The following is a 21,054-nucleotide window of genomic DNA, read 5'->3' on the forward strand; positions in this document are numbered from 1 at the left end:
GTATGAGTTCACAAACTATATTTATTTCTAGAAGCAACCAAAGACCTACTGGAACTGTTTCACTGTGTGTTTCACTTCAGGTCTGTACATTAAAAAAACCAAACCAAACCAAAACAACCCCTCCCCCCAAAAAACAAAAACAAACCACAAAACGAAATCTGTGATCATTATTTCATTAAAAATATACACACAAAAAAACCTAAACCACCAAAAACTTGCTGTGCATCTTATTGTAAATTTGACAACCAGACTAATCTATCCAGTTTCCACATTAGAAAGGAGGATTCTTCCAAGTTTTCCATAAGCCATACAAGCAGCATTTCCAGAGTAGTGTTTTACACTGCTCTATCATCTTACTTCCTGTACTATAATTCATAAAACAAAAGATGAAGGCTTTGAGTTGCAGACAATATTAATGGCTTTTTTTCTTTGCATTATTGCTGACATCAAGCATCTTAATAGCAAGCAAATTGCAAAGAAAGAAAAAAAATCATTTTTTGAATGGAAATGACAAGAAGTACAGCTTTTTTTCCTGTTTGGAACTCTAAAAATAGCTTACAGTGGAGCAACGGGTCTTTGCATGTCGACAGTTCAGTTGACTGATAAACAATTTGGGGCAAAACCTATTTTTCAAAGCAGATTACAGATGTGAGGAATAACTAGCCAGTAGAGATCCTGCAGCTGAGCGAGGAAATCATAAGTCTAGAAAGCTGCAAAAAACACTATTTCATTTTTCCTTACAATAGGACCGTATGATTTATAAGTTTCCACAAGTAAGATTTATAATGTCTTGGAAGTCAGGCCATAAATAACAAGAACGAAGGGAGCTCGGGAAGGAGTAGCAGGCGTGAAGGAGAGCACCGAGGTGGGCCTGGCCACAGGGACTCTGCGTAGAGGGTTAATGGTGGCTTTATCGAAAGGGTTCAAGGGAACATGAAGGTTGAAGAGGAAGGCAGATTGAAGTTGTGAAAAGCCTGGCAAAGGAACCGAATGAAAGGCTCGGAGCAGATGGGGGACACCGTTACAGGTAGGCAACTGAGGCATTTCAGTGGCACAGCAGCCCTCCCTGCAGACAGACCTCCGCGGGGAACATCCCATCTCCTCTCTCCTTGGATGGAGAGGTTTCTGAGGGAAATAGGGACCCTTCTTGCAGGAGGAAAGGCATACCAGGTTCAGTTCTCCGTGACAGAGACTAAGGAGTGGTGGGCGACGGCAACCCATGGTGCAAGTGATGGCTTTCAAGCAAGACAGCCTTCCCCTGAGGAAGCAGTGGTCCCGACACCTATTCTGCCTAAGTCCTCTCCTTCAGTCATGTATTGGTTTTGTCTGGCAAGGTTTTGGTAGCAGGGAGGTTGTGGGTGGGGCGGGGGAGGTTACAGGAGTGGCTTCTGTAAGAAGCTGCTGGAAGCTTCCCCTGTGTTTGAGAGAGAGCGAGCCCATACCAGCCGGCTCTAAGACGGACCCGCCGCCGGCCAAGGCCGAGCCAATCAGTGATAGTGGTAACGCCTCTGTGATAACATTTTTAAGAAGGAAAAAAAAGTTGGGACGGGGAGAAACTGCCGCCGGAGTGAGGAGTGAGAACATGTAAGAGAAAGAAGCCTGTGGACACCAAGGTCAGTGAAGAAGGAGGGGGAGGAGATGCTCCAGGCGCCGGAGCGAAGATTCCCCTGCAGCCCGTGGTGAAGACCCTGGTGAGGCAGGCTGTCCCCCTGCAGGCCAGGGAGGTCCACGGTGGAGCAGATATCCACCTGCAGCCCGTGGATGACCCCACGCCGGAGCAGGTGGGTTCCCGAAGGAGGCTGTGACCCCGTGGGAACCCCGCGCTGGAGCAGGCTCCTGGCAGGACCTGCGGATCTGTGGAGAGAGGAGCCCACGCTGGAGCAGGTTTTTTGGCAGGACTTGTGACCCCACGGGGGACCCACGCTGGAGCAGTGTGCTCCTGAAGGACTGCAGCCCATGGAAAGGACCCACACTGGAGCAGTTCGTGAAGAACTGCGGCCCGTGGGAATAGCCCACGTTGGAGGAGTTCGTGGAGGACTGTCTCCCATGGGTGGGACCCCACGCTGGAGCGGGGGAAGAGTGTGATCAGCCCTCGTCCTGAGGAGGTGAAGCGGCAGAAAATAACGTGTGATGATCATAAACCCCATCCCTGTCCCCCTGTGCCGCTGGGGGGGCTTGGTGGTGAAATCGGGGAGTGAAGCTGTGCCCGGGAAGAAGGGAGGGGTGGTGGGAAGGTGTTCTGAGATTTCGTTTTATTTCTCATTACCTTGCTCTGGTTGATTTGTAATAAATTGAGTTAATTTTCCCAAACTGAGTCTGTTTTGCCTGTGACGGTAATAGTGAATGATCTCTCCTGTCCTTATCTCGACCCGCAAGCCTTTTGTTATATTTTCTGTCCCCTGTCCAGCTGAGGATGGGGGAGTGATAGAACGGCTTTGGTGGGCACCTGGTGTTCAGCCAGGGTTAACCCATCACAAGTCAAAACGAGGCTCCCTTCTAGTACCCTCTGCTTCTGAGGAAATCTTCTAGTGCTCATCTACCTTACCACAAAGAAGATCTCCCATCTAGGAAATCTTAGCTCTTTCCATACAAAGTAAAGCAAAAAAAACCAAACCCCCAGACATCTGTTTCTTACACAGGACACCGAATCGGAGAAGAAAGCAATGCCCAGGGATGGGCACTCACCTGTGCCCATACAGGAGAACCCAGCCCTTGCTGCTTTGCAATTATTTTGGTAGGAGAACACAATGCAACCACATTTTAAAATGCAAGAAGTTGTTCCAGACTGCTTGAAATATGGGGCTTGCAGCATAAGTGGTGTATGTTTTAAATATAAGATCTCAAGACAAATTGCATAACCTGAAACTTACTGCTAATTAAATGAGCTGGGTTCTGCTGTAATTGCTGTAACTACTTTTGTCATAACAAATGGCTTATGTAGCTTCCAATACATATCTGTTTACTGAGTTAACAACTTAATATAGTTTTATAACAGGTTTTATCTTCCACTGATTCTGCACAAAAGCCTTGCTATACAGCAATAGTGACATGAAGTAAGAGTTATAATCCTCTCTACAATATGGTGACTTACATAGGCAAAAGAAGCCTTAAGCTGCTTACACAATACCAGTTATAAAGATCACAACAAAAGACTTCATCTCTAAGACTATCTGTGTCATTCAAACAAATGATGCAACTGCGTATTTTGCACACTAGCTTATCTTAAGGGCAGAGTCTAAGGGCAAGGAAATCTTTAGATAGGATGCCCATCCTTAAATATCAGTGTTTCATTGGCTCCCCCAAAGTGTGAACTAATCACGCCTGGGAAACTACCTATTACTCCTCAGCAAACAGACTGCTTGCTCAAAAATGTGGTCTTCACCAATGGGACATAAACTGACAGCATTTTTTGACAAGCTAAGAAGCTCGATTGTTCTAGTTCTCCTTACTCAGTTCACCTAGTTCGATTCCATTTACCACTTCAGGAAATTAAAATATCCTCTAACACCAGTCTCTGAAGCTAGTGTTTCTTGACGGTCAGTTATCTGAATGCTTAAAATCAATAAGAAATACGTAAGGAAGGATTTAGCTGGAATTAGCTTAGTGCAATTGAAGTTTGATTCATTTCTTCTGAATATCTTAAAATCATCCCAGATGTTAATCATCACTGCAGATTGAAATGACATCATTTAAGCATTATATAAATGCTGGAATGAAAAAGCTTATAAAATACAACTGGAGCGGTCAACTTTTAGTTCCTGATAGATAGTGAATATTACAGTGTTCTCCTTGTCCTTAATGGATACTTCTGTCTATATGGTTACTAAGCTTGTCACTTTAGGTGTTTATACCCGCAAGATGATCTGTAGGGCTTAAAGTATCTTTCTTTGAGTGGATGTTCACTTTACAGGGTGATGTTGTGTCACAACACAAAGAAGTGCTACTTCTCTTTCAACATTTTTGCCATGGAAACCCTTCCTACAACTACCTGCCCTTCCTCCATAGCTATATCTGAACATTGGTATTGCAGGTCTCTTCCACAATTTTCAGGATTTTGTCTTTGAATTTCAAGGCTTGGATATTTCAGTTACTAACACATCATAGCACTCAGTACAACAGCGTTTCCACAAATTATGTTCACAAGATGCTGCTGGTCTGACGTGTAACCTGTGCTTAGCTGACTCTTCAGTCTTCCCATCGAGTGCCTGTTTTCCAGCTACAGCAGCAAACAATATTTGTGAACGGAGCTCCCTTCCATGCGCTGCGTGGACCTTGCTTACTGCTGCTGGGTATTTCACAGCGAAAACACAGATGAGATTATTCAGCTCCCTGTGCTCTCCCAGTTGGCACAGCTGATGTGTCGCATTAAGCCAGTTCTAACCTTTACAGCACCAGCTGACCTCCGTTTTCAGTTTCGCATGGCAGAGAAATGCTGAAAGAAAGTATAAGAGACTAGGAATTTATTCTATAAAAATGTGAGGTCTTAACTAAGTATTTTTAGGTGTCTGCTGCAGCAGCAAATGAAAACAGCATTGCATAGGAGAAATGAAACCTTTCTCCTCTCCTACTTCAGCAGCTCTCCACTGACATATAGGATTTCATTTTCTGCCCTGTTTACCTAAAACGTTTAGTGGTTTTGGAGATGATATACAAATTAAATGTATCCCACTACTAGGCCAAAAGAGAGAAACATAATATCATATGCAAATGAGAAACTGGACTCACATCTGAAGCCTCAGTCCACAAGAGACAAGAAAATTATGAGCCCCTTAGTTAACGCAACAAAAGCTTATCTCAACTTGTAATTATTCTTGATCCAGAATTATTCCTAGCTTGCCTATTCATACAATGCCTGTTCACAACATAGGATTGCACAGGCAGAACAGTGACATTTTTCCTGCACTGTTTTCTTCTCCTATGGCAAATAACTAACTCTCAGTGTTCAGGCTTGACATGTTTCAGACTAGTTACTCTACAAAAATATCATTTTAGGCCTGGATATTCATGAAAGACACTTAAACAATAAACTGAACTTAAACAACCACCTGAACTTAAATGTAAAAGGTGTATCTACCTCCTGTAGGAGCCATGAGGCTTAAACTATGTGCTATATTTGTATTAAGGAAAATCATTGTCAGATATAATAAAAATAAGCTGGACTACCAAGTCCCTTAGAAATATATAATTAATTGGAGTCTTAAAAGGGACGAGGAGACCTGTTTAGTGAAATGAAGAGGTTATAAATTATTTGAAAGTTGGGAGGCAAAAGCAGGATAAGCCAACAGAGATTTGTAAAGAACAAACCATGTTAAAATTGGTTCGTTTCCTTCAGCAACAGGGTAGCCAGCTATGCGGTTAGGGAGAAGCAATAGGCATCATGTATCTTGTCTCTAAAACATGACATTATTTCACATTACAATCTTCTAAGCTAGGGAAACACGGTCTAGATTAAATTGCTATAAACTGGGTGCAATAGTGGTTGGATAGTACCTCCCAGAAGACTTGCCAACTGTTCTCTGTCAAAATGGAAGCAAATATCAAATGACTCCCCACAGGGCCTTGTCTTTCATGCAGCTCCATTCAATGTTTAATTAATGAAAGAAGAGAGAGTAGGCTTCTGTGTAAAATTAGAGAAAACACGAAGACGGGAAGGACTACGTTGGACGTTGGAATTAGCAATCAAACGAAGTAGAGAAACGGTCCGGGAGCGTTTCAGGCGGGAGAGGTACAAGTTGCTGTACTTAGGAACGATCAGCTGCAGATGTAGCGAGCAGGGAACAACCGAGCAGACAGCACTCTTTCAGGAAAGGGCCTGGAGGAGACGAGGTAGTACATGCTCAAGCGGAATCGGCAATGTCATGCTTTTGTGAGACAGGCAGACGTCACCGTGGGATGTATAAATAGAAGTCCAGCCTGAAAAATAGATGAAGCAATCCTCCTGCTCCGCTAAGTGCTGGCGAGACCTTCAGCAGGATGCCATGCCTGGCCTCCTGCGCTTCGCATCGGTAACGGGACAAGGCACCGGCGCAAACGCCGAAGGAGAGCACGCGGGAGCATCGGGGGTGTCAAGAGGGAGACCTGCAAGGCACTTCTGAAACAACCAGGGATTCTTCCTCTAGAGAAAGGCAGGAAGAAAGGAGTACCGGGAGAAACGATGCAATCTGCCGTGGCAGGTGTGTGAGGTGCTCTACGGAAAGGAAAGGGAATAATCTGTGCCAGATATGGAAAAAAAATAACGGGTCACCTGGTTTGCTTATCTGCGGTCACTTTTTAAACGGTTAGGGTAATGAGCAATCAGATTGGTCAAACTTCTGACAAAAAATATAGCACTAATACCAGTTGATCCCACTTTGAGGAAGAAAGACTGATTGACTTATGCAGGTCCCTCTCAGCTAGATGTTTTTGTAACAATATATAGGCACGTACTGACTAAGGTTTGTCTGTATCAACATATATAATTCATTATTGAAGAATTCCTTTTCAAAGGATTGGAGGACACCAGCCAACACTCTGCAGTCAGACAGGACTGGTTCTTATATAAACATTCCTTATAAGACAGATACAAAAGGATAGGAAAAATCTCTGTATTATGAGTAGGTATTTATGCAAAATTACATTCATTAGTCTTTTCATTTATTTGCTAATTGTTAAAATAGTCTAGTAAAAAGACACTAAGACTAGGCATAAGTATTTAGCTGGCTATTTAACCTCAAAGTGATACTGTGTAAATAGGTGTATTGTAAATATTTAAAACTCTATGACTAAGCCTCACATTAATCCTTATTAACAGACTTTGAGTGTGCAGACAAGAATATTACCCATGCTCTTTCCCTAAGCAATGTCCTGTGAGAAATGATGTTGATAAGCCCAACCTCTCAAAAAACAAGTGTGTTATCTTTTTCTGTTTGCTTCCATGGTGTGGGTCACTGGGTTACATGCGTGAAGCTGAAGTAGAATTAGTTATTTTATTTATAAATACTATTTACATATAATTTCATAGCTATGGTAAAGTGAAAAGTACAAGGTATTAAAGAATATTGTGTGTTCCAGATTTACAGTAAGTATCTCAGGTGGCTGAGGGGGAGATCCCACAACAATCACCATAGAGGTGTACAGATCCAATTTCCGCGTGCTTTTTTTTTTAAACAATATGCAAATGGCAACACTAATATTTTAAGTTTCTTCAACTTTCTTCTGCCTGAGCATGAGAGATTTAGCTGTTTGTAAAATTCTTACATTTTACAGGATTCACTTTCCTGAAGGAATTCTGAATTTTATAGCTTAATGCATGGATTTAGAGCTGCATTCTTTTGTTTTGTCTCTAAATAAAGTGTCTACATTTAGTTTTCTGTGTAAACCTTTTTTTTGTGACAAAGACAAATGTGATGGTTAGCTGAGTTTCTCTTAAGTAAATATGCCTCTAACATTCATATGAGCTTTTTCCAGATATTGAAAAACGGTGTAATGCTTCATGCTTATATTACTGTTGAGACATCAAAGTAGCTTTTCATCTCCCCCCCCCCCCCCCCCCGTAAGCGCTAAAGAAAAACCCCGTATAAAAACAGGCAAGCAGATTAGCTTAAGGAATAACTCCTACAAAGGTGAGTCACAGCAACGGCAGCGCATGAGCTGATAATGCACAATTCCTGTTTATAATGCATATAAACTCTATTTAGTGAGTTGACTTTTATTTAACATAATAGATATGCCATTAGTGAAAATTTTTAAAAGGTAGCTTTAAGAAACCAGAATATGGAGAGGTAAATTATTTTTCAATACAATCTAACAGCCTGCAAGTGAACAGGTGATCACGAACCCTCTGTTGTGATCTGCTTCTGATCTTGGATTAACAAAAGCACAGGTTATTTAGCAGGCTCAACTTCCCTGCCTCCTCCCGTGTACCATTCAAACTCATAATAAAGGCATCTGACAAGCACATGCCCTTTGTGCATCATGCATTATGCACAGTCCTCTTAAGTCTCCTTTACTGCGTGGTTTTCTCTGAATTGCCTTTTGTCTCTCAAGTGCCTGCAGGACGGCCCCTCTCCTTTCCTGCTCATCGCTCCCAGTGACTGATGCCTCTGCCTGGGCAAACCCAAGAGTCATCCACTGAATAACACGCTAAGGGGGTCTCAACTACTGAAAGAAGGGAAAGTTGAGAGGTCTCTGCCAAAGAGGAAAGAATACATTTTACGGAGCAGCATTTCAATGCTGTAAAACTATCACCGTGCTTCTATTAGCAATATTTGCCACTGGATAACTATTTGATCCTCACTGACAAAAAAATGTGCCAAGGCCAGCAAGTAAAAAACTGTGAGGGTCAGTCATGTTAACTGTTCGACCCACTAGGTCAATCCATTGCCATGCACAAGAGAAAGGTGATAGTATTTGTGGATAAAGTGAAAAATCCAGACAGTTTGCTGGGATATATGACAACAGAGATGCTCTGTTGTCATTTCATGGGCAAAATGCCTGCTCGATATTTGCTCAAAAATATTTAATCAAAACAATCTGATGTATGAATCATGAGGGTTTCCAATAGGAAAAGGGCTGTAATACACTTAAAATCAGCATATTTAAAAACCAACCTATTCTGGAGTTTTAAAAAAATGGTAAGCCTACAAATACTTTTTTTTTTTTTTTGAGAGTTCAGTGCTTTCTAATTATAAAAGCGGGGTTTTTTTCCAAAATTTATTAAGGCGTTTTTGTTGTATGAGTCCCAGTGTATGCCTGCCAAAAAACACAGGTTGTCAATTATTTTTTTCATTTTCACGTTGGCATCTAAAATATGTTTTCATGAACTCTGTATGAAAGACAAGGCACTTTGTGCTCTCAGTCATGCTATGTATTTCCACCATTTCTTCGTGCAACTTGGTTGACGTCACATAAAATTCCTGATACCAAAATAACTCTTTCATTCAAATCACGGTGAAGGCATCAGGAGTCTTTCTGTTATCTTCGATGAACCTTGGGTCTGGCAGGGTTGAGTCAACTGAGTGATATTAATTGATGCAAACAGTAAGAATGAAGGGGAGAACAAGTGCTGACTTGTGTACTATACATCATTTATGCTGAGAATAAGATTACTGAGGCAACAAGGGAAACAGAGAGAGGAAGAAAATATTAGAAATCTGGATAGTTAAGTAAGTAGAATATACTCTGTACCAAGCCACAGTCCATATGAAAGAATGTTATAGCAAGTTATTTGTTACACTTTATGTCTCACAGAAAAGGAAAGCTTTATTATCAGGAGTGATTTCAGTATGACCTACTCATGACAGAGGCATCATTCTTCCAATAATAAAAAATAATCTGAGAGTTTCTAAAACAATTGTTAACTCTAGGTGACAACTTCCTAAAGTGAGTGATCCAGCATGCTGGACTCTATGTCAGATCCTGACAACAGAGAGAAATTAATATCACAACCTTAAAGCCTGCTTGCTCAAATCCCATCAGTGTAGCTCAAATGCATTTATATGCAAAAACTATATCTTTAAGCTGTTAAATTAAAAATCTCATGGCTGAAGCCATTCTCACAAGGAGGTAATCATGATCGGATAAATCATGAGAGAAATAAGGTAAGTAGGAAAACATAGCCATGATATTCATGTGAACTTTTGGTCCCTGTCTTAAAATTCTGCTGAACAAAAGAGACCAGGCTAATACAAGTAAAATGAAATCCCGGCATTCTTAAATAGAAACGTGCATTAAAAAGGAAAGGGGAAAGCAGACAACAACAAAAATATATTACAAACAAGGAATTTAGAAAAATACTGAGGGAAATAAAAAGGAGAGATCTTATTGTCAGCAAAGCAAAAGACAATTCAAAACAGATTTTATAGTGTATGTTATGGTTAGAAAAGATTTTCATGTTTTACTCGGTCCCTGGTACGTAGGGTTGCCTTTAGGACAGCTGATGAAATCATCAGCCAGACATGAATTTCTAGTGTCAGATTGTGGCACAAAGAGCAAATAAAGCGCTGCATATACAGGGGGCACCAGGTAGGAATAACAAAAATGTTTTGCTTGCCATTGGAATAACAAATACTGACATAATCTGTCTATGTCTGCTATATTTGATTTCAAAAGATTCTGTAAAATTGAAAAAGTAAAGAAACATGAGGATAAGATTAGAAGTCACATTTTGTTGTCAAAAACCTCTGGCAAATCAGAGTCTATTTATTCCATCTGTTCAAAGAGGAAGTTAAAAACTGACTTGATCTCTAAATAACTTGCCTGTGGAATATTAATTTGATAACAGAGGGTTGTACAGTCTCAGACAAAGATTCACATGCCGGAAATCAGTCATGACAAATTCAGAGGTGGTGGCAATTTGTCAGGCAAAATTTAATCTAGACAAATATAGTCAGTTCATAAAATCCAGATTTCTAAGTGAGGCTAATTAACAATAGAATCTACACCTTGTGCAGTTTACGTGGGCTAGAAAAAAACTTCTTATATTTGCAACCAAGAATTCATTGCTAGTTTGAACTCTCACATGTCTGTTCAAAGACTTACTACCCCAGTTACAATACTAATGCTTATTGTCCAAATTACATTATTACAGAAAAAGCCTCATTAATAGCACATTTAAAACTGTTATGCACATACCTTGAGTATCTACCCTGTTTCACTGGTGTTGTGCTCCCCCTTCCCCAGCTCCTCCAGATCCTAAAGTCAGCAGAGACAACTGCTCACAAGAGGAAAAGGTGGGGGAGTTGGGATCAGAGGTCCGTGTCCTGCCTTCTTCACCATGAGTAGTATGATGCTGGTGGTGGATTCCTTCTCCTCCCTATTCTAAGGTCTGCATGTGTATTCGGTCTGGCTGAGATGGGGTTAATACTCCCCATAGCAGCCCTCGTAGCACTGTGCTCTGCATCAGTAGCTAGAAAGGTGTTGATAACACACCAGTGTTTTGGCTACTGCTGAGCAGTGCTGGCACAGCATCAAGGCTGTCTCTCCAACATTTTTGCCCTCCCCTCAATGGCAGGCTGGGGCAGGGCAAGATCTTGGGACGGGACATAACCAGGACAGCTGACCTAAACTAACCAAACAGATATTCCATACCATATGACGTCAGCTCAGATATAAAAGCTAAGTGAAGGGAGATGGCTGGGGGGCATTTTTGTCTCCTGGAGCAACCACTATGCGTACTGAAGCCCTGCTTCCCGAGAAGCGGCTAGACATCGCCTGCTGATGGGAAGTAGAGAGTAACATCATTTGTTTTTTTCTTTGCTTTCATGCACAACCTTTGCTATCACTTTATTAAACTGTCCTTATTTTGACCCATGAGCCTTTTGTTATATTTTCTCTCCCCCGTCCAGCTGAGGAGGGGGAGTGATGCAGTGGCTTTGGTGGGCACCTGGCATCCAACCAGGGTCAACCCACCACAGCATGACATTGGTTCTGATCGTTTTTAACACATGCTATACCTTAATCTTCATTAGTCTACAACTCCACATTATATACTCATATACTATGGTATACACAGTATGTATTGCATATTCTAGATATTTGCTGTTCCATTTGTTTTGCCCTGAAACTGGTTTTATCTGATTTCCAAAGCTACGTTCCTTGGCAACATTGGCAATTTGTTTATAGGACTGTTTATAGCCTCTGCTGTCATCCCTAGGCTGCGCGTTCAAGGCCTTTGCTACTATCCTTTGCCTGTTCTCCTCCACTCCATATTATTATTTCGGGGTCAGAGATAGTTCACTCTACACAGAATAACAGATTATTATTACTATTACTTACAGAGATGCAACAAAACTATTATAACACTGTACCACACGATTGCACAGAGCTAAGCTAAAACTAAACAAGTTCGGTAACATTCAACTACTCATTAGACAAACAAACAAGCTAAAACACATCTCCAGGCAAGCTCAAAGAGAGGCAGCCAAAGCCAGCCTGGCAGGGCTCAGCTCTGGGTCTTTGCAGGGCTAATGCAATGTCCGTAGCTTCTTGCTAGCAATGGCAATACCAAATTTACTGCACCACAGACCTGCAAATCAACGGACCGACAATAAAGTAATCCTTCAAAACTTAATTTTAGAGATCAAATTATATGTAAACTTGTTTAAACGAGAATTGATTCAGGAAGATAAAAGCCGTTGTTATATAAGTAGTAAGTGCAGATGACTGTTATGGTCCCTTTCTGGATTTACAATCTCCAGCTGAAAGATAAGAATGTTCTGTGTCTTGAAGGGCTGACTAATTCCTCCTCAAGAGTCATGTTTGCATGTAAAACACAGAGCTGGTAGAACAAAATAGACTTAATTGTTTCTTTTTCAATGTTTTGCCTTTGGATTGTAGGCACTGCTTGAGACACACCAAGTTGGCAGCAGTGTAATTCTCTCTCAGATGAACTTTGCATGCAAAGTTCTAGCTTTGTACAGGAAGAAAGAACAAAGGTTTTAAACATCATAACATAGCTGTCTTTGTAAGCAGAAAAGTAACTTTTTGTGTTTTCCTGTGGTCAGTGATCTTTAAAGACCTGGAACAAAAGATGATGTGATATTCAGATCATCTGATCACACCTGAAGTTCAAACTAAGACCGGCCAGATGGAAAAAGCAGGTTTTGGGTCACTAACTTTCAGCAGAAGGACAACTGTTCTTGCATGTATGGGTTCTTTTTACTACATTTTATTTCTCTACTTATTCTACACCTGTTCCCCTGCATATCGGCTACTACTTTGCAGCCTGCCCTTTTAGCTGATAGGTGATATCTTCTGGGGTTTTATAAAGCAGTTCTGGACCAGGTGGCCTTGCAGAAGTAATTCCACACCAGGGACAGAGTCCCCTTCCTGGTGCGTTCATCTTGTATTTGCTGCTGGATGACCTGCCAACCTCTTCTAAACATAGGCATGCTGCGCACTACATTCAGCCTTTTCACCAGCCAGAAAAGTTTGGTTTCCCTTACTAACAGGAGAGTCAAGGCTGTGTTTAAAGTTAGCTTTATGCATTAGGTAAGCAAAGGTGTTCCCTTTTAGCACTGAACTTTGGGGAGGAGGCAGTGCAATATTTGGATGGTTTGGAACATTAGGTCTACGCAAATAAGCACGTTACAATGCTATTATATTTACAAGAGCTGAATTAGTTTGTAAACATCTGGTTTTGCGTTTGAGCTTCTTTAAAGGCTGTATTCTTCTGATAAATATATCATTTCTTCACAATTGTCAAAAGGTAAGTAGCAAACACCTTAAGAACCAACTGTGGAAATGGCTACTACAAAGTAGCTAGAGTTTTTAATTAATGTGGACAACATTCTGCTTTCCTAGGCTCCGAGCCTCACCAGTTCACTGCTGAAGCAAAAATCCAGTGAAAGAAATTTATTCTAACAGTTAAAGAGGGCTAGAACATCAGTAGTGTGTCCCTATCTGTGATGTATGCTAATTACCGGTACACCAGTGAGTACCTATAGACCACGAAAGGCTTGAGACTAATTTCTTAAGAAACAACAAAGGTAAACAAATTAAATATTACTTTGTTAATGAACACTTTGTGCTATTTGCACTGCTCCAAAAGCATCTTTAGCAACATTCCTTAATAATATTCCATCAATTATTGGAGCTACTGCTGCATCCCAGGGGGGCATGAATTTCCTCGATATCTTTATCTAATACAGTTTTCTGCATGGCAGCAGCTTTCCCACCAGGAGTCCTCTTTAGTATTTCTCTTGTCAGGGTTCTTTCTTTCCCTTTGACGAGATGTCCCAGCCATGTCACATACTGTTACTTCAGGGCCCTCCTAGCTCCAGAGTTACCAAGCACGGTGTCTTCACCCTATGACTACCAAAGTTACGCCAGCTCCTCAGTCTGTCAAACAACTTTATTATTTTACCTATCAGTGACTTTTAGTTCCAGCGGAGTGCTTTCCTTGGTCTACCAACTGCTCCTGCTGTTATATATATTAGCCTTAATAAAATCCATTAGTTATGCACAGTGCTTTCTTCATTAATGAAATATAATAGTGTTGATGTTTCTGGTCTAATGTGTGGTTAAGCAATTGTCAGGATTCTATTCAGTTTGCTATAAAATTGAATGTACATAAGATAAAAGGAGTTAATTATTACTATCTAGAAATTGTGAAATTAAATTCAAAAAATAATTGCATTCACAATGATTTTTAGCAGATTTAACTGTTGATGTGATATGCCCTTCACGTTATTGCTCCTTAAAATACTGTGGAAAAAATGTATTATAAGTTTTTGGCTTCTGTTTTGTCAATGATTTAAGGTGAAATCTTTCTTAGCTTTGCTTGAACCAGATGCATTGTATGCTGTAAACAAAAAAGTAAATATTGTGGCAAGTTGAAAAATAAACAAGTCTTAACTCTTCCTGTGCTTTGCCCTGGGGAAGCAATTTACACCAGAGCACAAAAGATTCAAAACATTGTTGCTAGAGTAACTGAGTGAAGAATTCTTATTCACTGGCGTTTTATTCCTGTGCACAGATATATATACACACACACACGCACAAAATTCTGGACACTGAAAAAGCAAACCAACAATGCTGTGAGGATAGCATGCATTGCTGACGTGCTGGAATCTGGTAATCCCTCTTCTTCAAACCCCACCTAGCCATGAGCTCACACACACATTTAAAACATTTCCCATGTCCAGAGTGGTTTATTCTAAGAAATAACGGAGGGAGAGGATGGAAGTCTTCAGTTACTCTCAGTAATTCCTCAGTAATCTCTCTTCCCTCCTCCAAGAATCCTGACTTTTTCAAAAAGGCAGAGTACTGGAGTTTCATAGGAGAAATGGGCAACAGTTAGGAGCCAATTGCAAGAAGCTATGGTTGTTGGTGAGGTGAAGGTGACCTTACCATCCAAAGGACAGCGGATTACAAGAAGGAAAGAATAGATTTTATATGGAAGGTTTACTGAATGCTTTGTAATAAATATGATGCTATTTAAGACAAATTACTGAGAATGTACCTTTATGTTCTGCTAAAAGGATTGTTGGGGGGATCATCTCATTCAGCCTCCATTTCATGGTAAAGAAAACTGTAGGGTCAAAGGCTCAGCTGCATAAATTCATGAAGATATGCATCCTTTGGAGGCCATGTGGTCCATTTTTACATTTTGAAGACCCCTACTAAATAGCAGAGACAATACTGCTCAAAATCAGTCACAGTGTGCTCAGCAATCATGTGAATATCCATTTACCCAACTTGCCTTCAATTTTTAGTTTTCACTATAAATTACTATATTAGCAATTATTGGTAGCATTCGTGATTCCTTCCTTGTACCTCACATGGCATCCAAGTGTATACTTTCAAATACTATTTTTCTTTGCAACATCCTCTGAAATCTATGGAAATGCTACCTAAAACCATTGCATAATATGAGCAGAAGTAGATAACGTGTTATTCTAAGTACATTTCTTTAACTGCCTTTGCAGCCTGTAGATGAAAGCTATTTTTCCCTTATCCACTTTAAAATATTCTGTGCTTTACCATTCACCTCTCGGAATGATTCAATTTTTCCATTTAGTCTCACTTACAATATCAAACTCCAATCAAATATTAAGCTAAACGTTGCCAGTGCTTTATTTGGTGGGGATAGTCCTAACTCTGGTCTGCATAATGTACTCCTGCATATACCCTGACAGTATAAATCATGCAAATAATATGAAGTTTGGAACTTCTGAGGGACAGAGCATGTTGCCAAAGCTTTCATACTGATGTTACGAACTTCTTACCTCTAGCTGATGCCAAAGATGAGACCAGACTTCCCTTTTCATACAAGATACCCTCACAGAAATGCCACACTCCTTATCAAAGTGACTCTTTAGTGCCACAGAACACTAACAATTCTACAGAAGTGATTACGGTTTTGGCTTAGTGGAAGCCTAGGTGCAGTGCTGATTCCAGTTCCATTTAACAGTGTTTGACAGCAACTGAGCCCAAGGATGAATCAAAGTTGACATATTTAGAACAAAGTAGTGGAACACTTGACTAAGCCAATAAATGGTTCCAGCTGGGACTTGTCCTGTGGTAGGTGATGAGGACATTGGGGGCAGTTTCTGTGGCAGATAACTCTAGCTAAGGATATTTGGCATTTACAAGAAAGAGAAAATACTTTTCATCAAATATTTTTTTAAATCCAGATCTTTTTCTTTTTTGCATCATTTTTATTTTATCTCTTCCCTAACCCCCAAATGTGCATTAAGTAGGACCAGCTTGTATTTATTACTAAGCTCAGCCCCAGCATGGATCTGATTGAGAGTTTCAATCATTAAATGCAAAATAAACTATGATACAAGGTTCAACTGAAAGAATTTGTATAATGTATTTGGGAGAGATGGATGGAGAAGACAGAACATATTCGTCACTCTTTCAGTCTACACACAACATTGAGAGTAGTTCCCTAGACACTAGGAAAAAAATAACCAAGCACCCTACTGGAATTTTAAATAGTCTTTTAACACTTAACCACTTGCAGGATGGTAACTGACTTTTTGATATTAATACGAAAATGCTATGATAAGTATAACCTGTAAATACTTAATCAGAGTTCCAGCATATCCAGTTCTGCTTGTATGCTGTCTCCTCACCAGAACCTGACCACCTTTAACAACAGAATTAATATTTAGAACCCACATTCTGTTTTGAAAATTGGACATTACCCTCTCTCCTGTATTATACACACAGAAGTATAATTTAAGGCCTTCTAATAATTTTTTTTTTTTTTTTTTTTTTTTTTTTTTTTACATATATGGTATAGAACAGACAGAATAGGAACATATAGTTTCAACCAGTAGCCCAGACAGATTGGGGGGGGGTGGGGAAGTTAATCAAAATTTTCGACATGCCACAGTTATAACCATGGGCATCTCATCACTACCAAATGCCGATAAAATATCACTCCTCTGCCTTTGTTCTCTTTCTAGGTTTAGTAGTGAACCAGCTTTTGAAAAGCAGACATGTTAGGTGTTTTGGGCTTACTGGCTTGATTTTCTCATCTAGATCCTGTGCTGCATAATATGATGCATAAAATACAGTATAACTTTTGAAAACAATGACATTTTGTAAAACATAAAAATATCATTCTCCATTTTCAACGTCTTCTTGTGTTGATTATGAAATCTGTATTCAGACAGGCAGTGTTTTGCACAAACATTTTCTTTCACCTAATTCATACTAATCTGCATTCCACATGCAGTCTCACTACATATATCACCTAAATTCCCTATTTTTTCTCTGGCCCCACAAGAGATTATTACTTTTATTATTATTGTCATTGTTTTGTCCCTTCTCCCCAGGTTCCAAATGAAATACAGAGAGCAGAAAAATCATATTTTCTAGATCTTGGTCTGCAGTAAGGAATAATGCAGCTTATCTAACATCACATAGTGCATATTCCAACCAGTTTTCAGACAGATTCTCCCCACTATTGTTTTGTCTTCCTCCACCTTCATACTTCCTTGTGTGTATCCCACCATAAATTTATCAGCTTTCCAGCTTTGACTTAAACAATAGCACTAAACCAAGTATAACAGTCAAACAAGAAGTGCCTTTCTTCCCCTTGAAATACCTATTAAGCTTTATCTCTTACATTTATAAAATTTGGTTACTTATATAGAAAGCCTTGTGTTCTTCAAATGTGGACCAAGAACAAACTGGTTTTCAATTTGCAGTTAGGTGGTAGGATTTCAGATGACAATATCAATGCAGTTACTAGCAGTGGGAAAAGAGAAGAGCTCACTGTCACACCAAAGTACTAATTGCTCATCAAGGTGGATGAGGATGATGGCACCTGTTGACAGGCTCTGCCTCCCAGCCACCCTCAGTCTGAATCGTGGGATTTCGGAAGCGCTCCCTGCTGCCATAAAGCACAGCAGGGAGAAGAGGTACAAACCTACACCTGGAGAGGTACAAACCTACGTGGTACTTGCCCCGTGCTGCTGCCGGTGCAACAGCAAGTGTTGAAGGCCACTGCCCTGCAGTTGTAGCTCTCCAAAAAATCTGCATAAGTGGCATTACAACACTGCATCACCGACTACAGGAGGACCGATTTGGTCCTTTGTCTTCACTGCTCAGACTTTTCCAACAGTAAAATTGCAGAGCTGCTACATGAAATATAACTGCAGACACTTCTCCACCCATTAGACTCCAGTCTAACCAGGCCATTTAAGCTAGTACTGGGTCTTACAGTGAGACAATAAGCTCTGTTACTAACTATGCTTATGTGCCAGCCGTTGCAGAATGCAGACTGACCAAAAACACAGTTTACAGGAGCACTATATAAAGACATCTTGCTCTAAGCTTCTGCGCTCCATGAGTTTAGGACTATATGGATACTGAGAGAAAAAAGACTTAAGAGATGCTTCTACTACCTTACCAAAAGAGCTTTGAAAACTACTGAACTGGATCTCTCTAAAATACTAATCGCTATTGATTTAAATGAAAGGACTGAGTAGAAAGTACCCATTAGGAAGGGCTTCTTTATTTCTTGTTTCTTCTCTACTACTACATCTATAGTTACAACAGAGGCAGTATCTTGGTCACACCGTAACTACAAAATTTTCCAATTTGAGAACACCAGGAAGAATAACAGCAGAAACATCATATCATTTTCTACCAACAGATTACTCCTGAGAGCATAGTCTTTGTTCAATCTAGCTGAATCTTTTACTACTTCAGGGAAGGAAGGAGAAAGCAAGGCTGCTGAAGGAAAAATAATTAGCCATCGTGTTTTACAGTTTTATGTTAAAAACTCTCTTTCAATTTGACAGGCTTCACATAGGTTTATTCTTTAACCAGCCATTTCTTTACACTTGCTAAGCACATGCAATATGGCGCAGATCCCAAGGTTCCCACAGTTGTGGGGATTTCAGGCAGTAGAGAAGTCTGAAGAAAGTTGTCTTTCCAAGACCAGAGCCAAATAAACTTTGATGGTAATAGCTTTACTAAGATTTTGTTTGGGCTTGACCTGTTAAGGACTTGATAGATTTTCTATAAGGCCCCATCTGACATATTTTCAATATACTTTTACCTACTCAGAAGCATGCATTGGTAATTACAAATCTGAAGACGTCTCAGATTCAAATGAATCCAACTTTCCCTACCAAGCTGAAATATTATCTCCATTAAACAAGTGTTCAGCATCACAATACAACATTTCTCCAATTAAATTGAAATGTGTTATATAGTGCATAATAATTTGGGGACTAAAAGTGTGAATACTTTTAAATGTGGCACATAATTTTCTAATGCAGGATACTTTTCAAATACGATCTCCTGCTGAAAGAGTTCATTGTATCTAAAAAGTAGAAATCTGTCAATAATACCCATGTGTCCTATAAAATGTTTTCATTTCTTTCATGGTATGTTATGCTTCATCAGTTTCCTTAATCCTAGCTGCAGTTCACGTTGCCATGCTGAAACAGCTCACTGAGCAGTAATTTATCTCTTGACTGTGGCATAACAACCACAAATACAGGTTATTCTGGGAGAGAGGATTTGCATTGCATAAACTGTATTTTTAAAATCATTTTCAAATGAGATTAATTCATGATAGAGAAATTATTCCTCTATTTTTGGATCTGGTTTCCAAGACACTTGAGGCTGAGTCTTGAGTGTTTTGTTGGGTATCGGGCAGAATCTTCATTTGAGGATTAGGGATTTCTGGAAAAACGAGATGATACCGCAAGAGAAATGAGAAGATGTTTCCCCCATTTACTTTAATACCTATTTAAAATTGGCATTGGAAAGATAATGACAGATTGCATTTTAGCTGAATTTTTCAGCTGTGCACTAGATGACTTGTATTTCTTTTCAATTAGGCTGACTGCTTTAGCGTGGTAGGAGATTACCTCTCCCGCATGCTGAAAAGATATTAACAATTAAAATGGAGGGGGGAGCAAGTAGCAGAGGATTATTGCAGTTTTCTTTGCCAAATGACAAGAGTTTCTCTTTATAAGTATCTTGTTTTAATGTCTGCTATTAAGCAAGGATGGTATGCATTGAATAGATACAATTATTACGAGAAAGTATATTTTTTTACAAATGTAAATATTTACATAACAGTGGTACTTAAATAGCTTGGCCTCATGCATCAGAAAGGGAGTGAAGTTTTCTTCAGGCATAACACTGTGCGAAACGCATTTCTCAAGCTTTCAGGGGCCAGATATAGTAAACAACACTTTTCCTCCTGCTTCTTTCCCTAAAGAAGGGAAGAAAAAGGAGGGATGCGCGAGTGCCTCCCCTCCAGCGTGGGAGAGGCTGGGGGGTGCAGGTGCCCCTCCAGCCTCGGCCGCCAGCACCTTCCTCCTCCTCTCCTTGGGGCAAACCTCACCCAAGTTCCCTTTACCACGTTACCTCTCCGCTTTACTGAGGTACTCCTGATGGCTTTCTTACAAACTGTTATTGATTTTGTCAATGGGAAAAAACCTCAGTAATAACGATAGCAAAACCCCACTTTAGGTACTATGCAATTAACAAAACTCTCTTCTCTGCACTGCCCTCCTGAGAGAGAAGGCAGAGCTATTGCAGAGATCAGTGGGATCCTGTAACTTTTATGTTCTCCCAAAACAACTCCCTGCTTTTTATTTTTCTTTTGATAACTAAAGCGGTTTTCAATGTAGATTGCAGAGGTATTCTACATTGCCAATGCCTTTTAAGAATCTCTGTATATCTGTGAAACACTGGCTTACCTTGATCTACTCTGTTTCCATCCTGCTGATTTTTTCCGTACAAGCTTATATTAATCCAAACCAACACTCATTTACTAAACATCTCAGCAACCAAATGAACATGTAGCAATCATAATTCCATTTCCATCACAACAGGTAGTGGCGCAGTTGGCTCCAAATGATGTCCCCTTTTATCCCAACTCCACACAACCAAATCCCATTGTTATGATTTATATCAATTCATGTCTAGATTATGTCTACATGAGTTTTTGTGGGTAAAGAAAGAAAAAGAAAGAAAAAGAAAGAAAAAGAAAGAAAAAGAAAGAAAAAGAAAGAAAAAGAAAGAAAAAGAAAGAAAAAGAAATAGAAGAGTGTGGAGAGATGCCTACACACAGCATATAACTGTGTTAAG

This window comes from Accipiter gentilis, chromosome 12 (genome assembly GCF_929443795.1).
Source record: "Accipiter gentilis chromosome 12, bAccGen1.1, whole genome shotgun sequence".
NCBI lineage: Eukaryota > Metazoa > Chordata > Aves > Accipitriformes > Accipitridae > Astur > Astur gentilis.